This window comes from Mesoplodon bidens (assembly GCF_964165515.1).
Source record: "Mesoplodon bidens genome assembly, chromosome: 6".
NCBI lineage: Eukaryota > Metazoa > Chordata > Mammalia > Artiodactyla > Ziphiidae > Mesoplodon > Mesoplodon bidens.
In genome coordinates, this window is record NC_138162.1 from 113580999 (window position 1) to 113590682 (window position 9684).

General features: G+C 40.1%; 1 long non-coding RNA gene across 1 annotated transcript in view; it reads right to left on the reverse strand.

Annotated features, from left to right (window-relative positions):
• LOC308618887 overlaps positions 1 to 9684 on the reverse strand; it is an 85956-nt gene that overhangs the window by 46843 nt on the left and 29429 nt on the right. Inside the window, exons 4-6 of the long non-coding RNA XR_014016097.1 lie at positions 5872 to 6019; positions 3735 to 4113; positions 3101 to 3186 (exon numbers count right to left, since the gene is read on the reverse strand). This is a non-coding gene — a long non-coding RNA (uncharacterized lncRNA). The remainder of the gene's footprint in view (positions 1 to 3100; positions 3187 to 3734; positions 4114 to 5871; positions 6020 to 9684) is intronic.

Consider the following 9684-nt stretch of genomic DNA (forward strand, 5'->3'; position numbering starts at 1 on the left):
AGGCACAAACTACGCAAAGGAAACAATGTGTTAGGTTTCTAGTAACTTTGCCAGGACAGAGAAGGCCAGAAGTTCAATGTTTAACACACAGTTATTGACCGTTTAAACTGGGCCAGGCAGAGTCTAGGCACTGAGGATATACAGTAAAATGGACGAAAATCCTTTACACCCGGTGCCAACGAGTGACTGCAGGGGGTCGTTTTCAAAGGCCAAGGATGGGTGGACGGAGCCAAGGAGAAGGCTGTGACCTCAGCGCAGCGCCCCCTCCTCTGCCCCCCTTGGGTTGGAGTTACTAGAACACTGTGATTAGTGCCGCAGACCTGTGGGGCTAGTCTACCCTGAGACAGTCAAGCAATCATAAGGGCAGGTAAGAGGAAAGAGCCCCTGCCCCAAACTGACTGTTCCTTTGTCATGATTTAGTATCTAAAGTTCTGCCATTCGAGAAGCATTTTCTAACCAGTGCTCCTTGGAATCTAGTCCTTCAGGATTCTTAGTTTAAAAGAAATTTTTTTCAGCAGTTAAACAAGTTTGGCAAACACCTGAGCTCTTGGTGAGTCCCAGTGAATGGCGTATTAATCTGTATGACCTCCATTGGTTTTGGATGCAAAACTTGGGCATCTCTCTTTATTTTTCTAAGCATTTGCTTAAGCCTCCATCCCTCTACATTGTAGGTAATTCAGTATCTCCCTCTTAAGGACTCTTCATTCCCCAAATTGTCCAGGAACCTGGAAACTTAGTCCAAAGGGAGTAGTCTTGTTTCAGAGTTCCAGGGGGGAAGGAACTCATCAGTCGATTAAAAGTCCTGATTTTACAAAACACCAGGGTATTGGCACAAAAACACACATATGGATCAATGGAACAGAGTAGAGAGCCCAGAAATAAACCCACACACCTATGGTCAGTTAATCTTAACAAAGGAGGCAAGAATATACACTGGACAAAAGAGAGTCTCTTCAGCAAGTGGCACTGGGAAAGCTGGACAGCCTCATGTAAATCAATGAAGTTAGAATGCTCCCCCAAACCATGCATAAAAATAAACTGACAATGGCTTAAAGACTTAAATATAAGACAGGATACCATAAAACTCCTAGAAAAGAACATAGGCAAAACATTCTCTGACATAAATCATACCAATGTTTTCTAAGCTCAGTCTCCTAAGGCAATAGAAATAAGCAAAAATAAACAAATGGGACCTAATCAAACTTACAAGCTTTTTCACAGTAAAGGAAACCATAAACAAAGTGAAAAGACAACCTACAGACTGGGAGAAAATATTTGCAAACAATGCAACCGACAAAGGATTAATTTCCAAAATATACAAAGAGCTCATGTAACTTAACAATAAAAAAACAAACAACCCAATCAAAAAATGGGCAGAAGACCTAAATAGATTTTTCTCCAAAGAAGACATACAGATGGCCAATAGGCATATGAAAAGATGCTCATTATCTCGCAAATCAAAACTACAATGAGGTATCATCTCACACCAGTCAGAATGGCTATCATAAAAAGTCTACAAATAATAAATGCTGGAGAGGGTGTAGTGAAAAGGGAACCCTCCTACACTGTTGGTGGGAATGTAAATTGGTGCAGCCACTATGGAGAACAGTATGGAGGTTCCTTAAAATACTAAAAATAGAGTTACCATATGTTCCAGCAATCCCACTCCTGGGCCTATATCCAAATAAAACTATAATTCAAAAAGATATATGCATCCCAATGTTCACTGCAGCACTATTTACAATAGCCAAGACATGGAAACAACCTAAATGTCCACTGACAGATGAATGGATAAAGAAGATGTAATGTATGTACAATGGAATACCACTCAGTCATAAAAAAGAATGAAATAATGCCATTTGTAGCAACATGGATGGATCTGGAGATTATCATACTAAGTGAAGTAAGTCAGACAGAGAAAGACAAATATCATATGATATCACTTATATGTGGAATCTAAAATATGATACAAGTGAACTTATTTACAAAACAGAAACAGACTCACAAACATAGAAAACAAACTTATGGTTACCAAAGTGTGGGGAGGGATCAATTAGGAGTGTGGGATTAGCAGATGCAAACTAGTACATACAGGATGGATAAACAACAAGGTCCTACTGTACAGCACAGGGAACTAGATTCAGTATCCTGTGATAAACCATAATGGAAAAGAATATGAAAAAGAATGCATAAATATGTATAACTGAATCACTTTGCTGCACAGCAGAAATTAACACAACATTGTAAATCAACCATACTTCAATAAAATAGATTAAAAAGAAGAAAACAAACTTATGGTTACCAAGGCAGGGTATAAATTAGGGGTTTGGGACTAGCATATACAAACTACTATATATAAAATAGATAAACAACAAGGTCCTACTGTATAGCACAGGGAACTATATTCAATATCTTGTAATAAACCATAATGGAAAAGGATACGAAAAAGAATATATATATATAAGAATATATATATATATATATATATGAATCACTTTGCTGTACACCAGAAATACAGCATTGTAAATCAACTGTACTTCAATTAAAAAGTTCTGATTTTAATCACTTCTACATAGTGTCCCTGTTGAAAACTGATCCTGACAGGCTCCAGTGAGTCCCTGTCCTGCCGTGAGGATGTCCTTTCTGCTTCAGAACCCTGTGCAGGCAGCAGGGTGGCCCTGAGGACACAGACTCCTAAGGCTTATTGGATTTATACTCACACAGTCAGCCACTGTTCCACAAACACGACCACTTTGCCAAGGTGCCCGGGTATAATTGGGTTTCTAAACACAGCTGCGCACTGTATCTAGAACACGCTGTTCCCCTACAAACCTCTAGGCTCTGGTGTTGAGCCTAAGCTCCTGACTCAGACTCCCTCTTTTTTCCTGGGGGAAGTTTAATGTTTTTTTCGCTACCAGGGACCCTCCGTCAGGGCTATCTCAGCCCTTAGAAAGCTGAACCTCAGAAGGGAAGGGGACAGAGTGTCGATCCCTCTCCTCCTGGAGGATCCTTGGTAAGTTTAGTTTGGCACATCACGGGGATACGGGAAAGAACAATCTCTGTAAATGTCCTTTCCCCAGAGACCTGTATATCAACTCACCTGTGCTGGCATAATTGAGAGTATCGGGGAACAAGGCAAGAAGATCTAGGGGGTCAATGTCTTGTTCCGTCTTGCTGCTTCTCCAGCTAAAAAACAAAATAAAAGAAACAAACATATTTTTTGTGTGAAAGAGAGGTAGAAGAAGATTTTTCCCTGTTATAATTTTGTATATTAAAGGGGCAGAGTCTATCTATAAAAGCCCCCGTCAAATGGATCATAAGGAATGTTCTGCTTTGGAGAGAATCAAACTCCCAAGAATCCTCTTGTGAATTTCTTCCACTGAATTAAAGCCCTAACCACCCCCCCACCCCCGAGCTTCTTGGGAAGCCAGTCCTCACCTCTGAGTGAGTCAGGCTCCCAGTAGAGAAATCTCTGAAACTTTTAGGTCAGGGAAGAAAATCCCAGCATTTGCCAACACAGTTTGGACTCATTAATTTTCTGACACTAAAAAGGCTCTAATTTCTATGGAGAAGAGAAACACACTGAACAAGTATGATAGTCTTAAGCCCCTCATTCTCACTGATACTTGGCCTTCCCCATTTTCTGAAATATTTTACATCGAGTAACTTAAGACACAAAATAAAACACAGCATACACTGTTTCTTTTTAAAATTAATTAATCTATTTTTGGCACCGTTGGGTCTTTGTTGCTGCGCGTGGGCTTTTCTCTAGTTGCGGCGAGCGGGGGGTTACTCTTCATTGCGGTGCACAGGCTTCTCATTGCGTTGGCTTCTCTTGTTGCGGAGCATGGGCTCTAGGCACACGGGCTTCAGTAGTTGTGGCTCACGGGCTCTAGAGTGCAGGCTCAGTAGTTGCGGCACACGGGCTTAGTTGCTCTGCGGCATGTGGGATCTTCCTGGACCAGAGCTCGAACCTGTGTCCCCTGCACTGGCAGGCGGGTTCTTAACCACTGGGCCACCAGGGAAGCCCAGCATACACTGCTGAAGCTTTCCTGATGCAGGATATTTTACACTTCAGCCTTGCTGGTCCAATCAGCACAAGTCACTCGGATTCTGTGGGAAAACACAGTGAAAGTTCTGTAAGGTGGTAACAATGTGGGGACAATTTTTGCTACTTCATCCTCAAAGGAGCCCTGTTTGGAATAAGCAAAGACTAGCTTGCCAAGGACAGAAGACAGTGTTATAGAAAGCCTTTCTTTTGGTAGAATTGTTATCATGTTTTAGGCTAATTTTAGTGGATATATTTGCCTCCCACTCTAATGCATGCCCACATCCTATGAAACAGTAAGTGATGTTTTAATAGGATTATAATATATGTAAAAACATATCATGTATTTAGAGATGAAATATCCAGGGAAAATATTTCCATAGCTTACTATTTCTTGGCATTTCCTGTGTCCTATCTGATATGTATATACACAAAGGGAGCTGGTTTTAGTTATCTAATAGTGTTGTATTTATTACTTCAACTTGCAAATGCTTCTATTTGGATTTCGAAATATGCAATTTTTAACATGTTTTATTAGTGAGCAATAAAGCAACAACTTTGCAGCTAATTTAACACCTATAAATTTCCCTGCAGTGTAAAAGAAATGGCCTCGGCAGACCACATGTCTGCTCATATTTCAAAGAATATTAAATGTAAATACTTCTAAAACGCCCTATAGTTAGAGTTCTCTTATTCCATAAAACACTTACAGGTTCATTGTTTATACTTTTATAAAAAATGGTACCTGATTCTGAACAGACTTATGTGAAAATTATTTTTTAAACGGCTATATTTGAGAAGTCATATAAAAGCTAGATAATTACAAACAACAATTACAATCAACCTGAAAAATGTTAAAAAGACATTGATCAAAAAATTCAAAAATGTATGTCAACATAAAACTTGTATAAACCTTTATAGCACCTTTATTTATAAATGTAAAAACTGTAAGCAACAAAGATGTCCTTCAACAGGTGAAAGGATGAACAAACTGTGGTATATCAGTATCATGGAAAATTATTCAGTGATAAGAAGAAATAAACTATTGAACTCTAAAAACACGTGAATGACTCAAACACATATTGCTAAGTGAAAGAAGCCAGTCTATACAGGCTACATACTATATATTTCCAATTATATTATAGTCTGAAAAAGGTAAAACTATAGAAATGGTAAAAAGATCAATAACTGCCAGAGTTCCAGGCAGGGGGAGGACAGATTAGGTGAAGTCCAGGAGATATTTTAGGGCAGTGAGACTATTCTGTATCATAATGTAATAGTGAATAGTTAACACTACATATTTGTCAAAACCCATAGACCTTTACAGCACGAAGACTGATCCTTAATGCATGCACATTAAAAAAGTATATTTAAGAGGTTGGGGTATCACAGGATGGAATGCAGAATGTGACAGAACAATCTAACTGTATTACAAATGTACAAAACAACCTCACTGGAGCCTGGGGTAGAGGGAAAGGTGCTGACCTGAGCAACTTTGTAAATGGGGCCTATAAAACTGAGGGCAAAAGACACTGCACATAAGCACTGTGTCCTAGTTGATAAAATTATTTATTGCAGGCTATGGGTTAACAATTCTGACACTGCTGTACACAAATGCTGGAACAGAACAACTAAATGAGTGGCAGATGGTGGGGACAGGAGAGGGAGGTTACCCATCGGCAAGGGGAGAAGGTCAGAACAGTTCATGTAGAAACAGATTAGAGTTGGAGACGTCAACATAAACTAATGTGTAGCTTGATATAAATACAATGGTTACATAGAGAAATACCTACAGATGTGGGCACATAGATTACTACATGCACCTGTATTTCCCAGCTCCATCAGCAGAGAGGGCCCAGAAGTTATGACACTCCAGTGGCAGTGAGTCCATCTAGTGCCTGGGTCTGCGTTTCCAATCCATTTTCCAATAAAAGGAACCAGCATTCCTTGAGGACATGGCTGATTCTAGGACTGGGACAGGAAATATTCAAGATGAGCTTGTAGTGTCAGAAAGTAAGAAAATGTTGGGGGAAAAAACCTAACATCTGATGACGGTTTATATCAAAAGGACACAGGAGAAAACCAAAAGGACTCCCAACGGCCAAGGCTGGAACAATTTGAGCAACAAAATAACATTTTTAAAGTAGTATTGGAGGCAATTCCCTGACAGTCCAGTGGTTAGGACTCCATTCTTTCACTGCCGAGGGCATGGGTTCAATCCCTGGTCGGGGAACTAAGATCCCGCAAGCCAAACAGCCAGCCAAAAAAAAAAGAAAAGAAGAAGGTACTATTGGATTATAATCCAAAGTATAAAATAAAATATCCATGAGTTCATACTGATATGAACAAATGAGGGAGAACAGACACATCTCATGTGCAGAAGAATTCCAAAAACTGTATGCAGGTACTCAAGGAGGTGGAGCATAACCTGACTCCTCGGGTGTGGGCTGTACAGACTGACTTCCTTCCAAAGGATGTGGCATGCGGTGGGGAGAAGACAACCTACTTTGCAGTGGAGAAACCTGACACACACTGCCACGGCCAGGATCAAGGTCAACATCCACTGTGATGAGTCCGTTCCCAGTAAGTGCCCGTGATATAATGTGATGAAGATGGAACTTCACCTCTGTGGCCTTCTTCCCCAAAACACACAACCCAAGTCTAATCACAAGATAAATACTAGACAAATCTCAATTGAGGGACGTTCTACAAAACACCTAACCAGTACTCCTCAAAATTTGTCAAGGTCATCAAAAACAAGGAAAGTCTAAGAAATGGTCACAGCCCAGAGGACCCTAAGGAGACTTGACAGTAAATGTAATGTGGTGTCCAGAGCAAGGACATTAGGAAAAAAACCAAGAAAAAATGAATAAAGTATGGGCTTTAGTTAATAACAATTTATCAATATCAATTCATTAATTGTAACAAATATATCACATGAATGTAAGATGTTAAATAATAGAGATATAGGTATATCGAAGTTTCTGTATTGTTAGCAACTATAAATCTAAAACTATTCTGAAATTTTAAAGTTTATTTTAAAAATATATTGAGAATCATATGCTCACAGAAAGTGGGAAATGGAAGGTACCATAAAAACCGTCAGTTAAACCTTTTATTTTACAAGGGAGAAAACTGAGGATTTATAGTACGGTTTTGTAGCCTGCACTTTGAGAAAACAGTAGCGGCTCGCTGCTGAGCTGGTCCTCACTGACACTAAACATCAATCACAGTACACAGTAGACACTCAATAAATTATTACTGAATGCTGAATAACTCCCAACAACCTACCGTCTACCCAAGTATCTTATCCTCTCACTCATTCATTTATTAACTCATTCATTCATTCAACAAATATTTACTGAGTGTCTGGCACCATCATTTTACTCCTAGAATTATAACCACTTAGAAACTCTATCCAAAGGATGGACATTTTGGCAATTTTCCATATCTGACTTTGTAGGAAACTGTTTAGCTGATTCGAGTTTATAAGCATCCAAGGAAGAATGGTCTCAAGCCAGGTTAATAGAACATAGACTAAGGGGGTACAAGAAGGCAGGCTCTGAGTCCCAGAGGGGATGTGTGGTTCGTTTATACTCAGGTTGTGGGCTGCAGCCTTTTTGAGTAATGCTGTTATTTCAGACTCTCTCATCTCTCATTCCACTCCTTCTACGACTCACTGAGACAACGGGCTAACAGCCTAATGTTGTCTTCTTTCCAGTTTCAGCTCCACTACTTACCAGCTGCGTGATGTTGGCCAAGCTGCCTAATCTTTTGGGGCCTCAGTTCCCCCATGTGAAAAATTACCTCATGAAAGAATGCTGCTTGGGTCGAAGAAGCCCACATTTCTAAAATGCTTGGCACACTTGGCAATGACATTATTATTACTACTGTCAATACTGTCATTGTTATCATTACCAGCCAGCCAGAGGCTTGTACCTGGGAAGCTTCGACAGTCTCTCGGGATCTACAAAGAACACACGCTGGCACACTTAATCAATCTTTCCATCTTTCTCCGTTTGACAAGTAGGTTGTTTCCAACCACTCACAAAATTATCGTTGTGATCTGGGCTATGATTCCATTTACTGTCAGTCCAATGCCTCTTTTAGACTGCCAGGAAACCAAAGGCCTTATTTTCAAGTTCCCTTCCTTCTTGGCCTCTTTTCCTGCCAAAATGTATTTTCATGTTAACATTTATTCTAAATATTCCATGGGCTCCTAAAACTGGACACTTCTCCTAGATTCAGTTCTCTCTGGAGGTCCATTTTTTCTGACTTTATTTCTATGATATTTAAAGGTCAGGTTCATCACAAGATAAAGACTGCAGTGTCTAAGAAATGTAATTAACTATTTACCAGTAGGTTTAGCTCCAAACCTCAGGATTTACTGACCTCTTTAAATTTGCTAAAAGTCACCAAACAATTCAAAGAAATTTCTCCGTTCTGCTTTCTTCTCACTCTCCAGAAGGAGTCAGGTTGTTGGCCACTGATTGCATTTGGTATTTAAAAGGCCAAGTCTTGGGACTTCCCTGGCGGTCCAGTGGTTAAGAATCCGCTTTCCAAGGCAGAGGACGCCAGTTCAATCCCTGGTCGGGGAACTAAGATCCCACATGCTGGGGGGCAACTAAGCCTGCGTGCTGCAACTACTGAGCCTGTGCACCACAACTAGGGAACCCAAGTGCCGCAACTACAGAGCCCACGTGCTCTGGAGCCATGTGCCACAACTAGAGAGAAGTCCACGTGCCACAACAAAAGATCCCATGTGCCACAGCTAAGACCCGACATAGCCAATAAATAAATATTTTAAAAAATAAAAATAATAAAAGGCCAAGCCTTATACTAGAAGATCAATACATCTAAAATAAAAACATGGGTTTGGGGATAACTTTTATTGTTAGGGGGTGGAGGAGGTCAAGCTAACAAAAGTTTGTTATTGGCATTCCACGTCTTAGCTAGGGATTATGTAGAGGTTAATATCAGTAGCAGATTCCTGTTGAAATGAGTTATCTGTTCTTTTAAAGTCCCTCAACAGCCACCAAAGAAAAGGAAGGTTAAACCTTTATCTATCTATTAGGCTTTTGTTCATAGGTGTCAATGATGCCAATAGAAAAATATTGTCTTGTTATGTCTAAGTGCATTTAAGTAATGGGTGTTCCTTGAGCCATACTTTAAAACATAAAATACTTTAAACATTGATTGCTATTGTATCAAACTATTTCACTATTAGATTACTATCATTATTGTGAAACAAACTGAATAAAAAGTTAGTATGTTCAAAACAAAAAACAAACAAAAAACAAAACAAAAAAATAAAGATCAGGTTTGTCAGGGTGCTCACGACCTCTACATGCCAATGCTGTGAACAAGTCCCAGGCCCCCAGTGTGACTTACTGTCCGTGCCCAGGTAAAGGAGGTCATGTGTTTGCTCTTCTGATGAAAAGTTTCTGAGCAAGAAGATCCCCGCCATGAGCCCCGTTACAGCCACGGCTGCCTGTCTGGCATCCTGCCAGTTCCCAAGTGCATCCTAATTCCAGTACGAGGGCCTCTGGGAAGCAGGTCCCTTCCTACAGCTGCAGCAGCATCAGCTTGACATTGTAGGTGACAGCCCCTTGGTGATTAATAATGCTGTCTCCTCA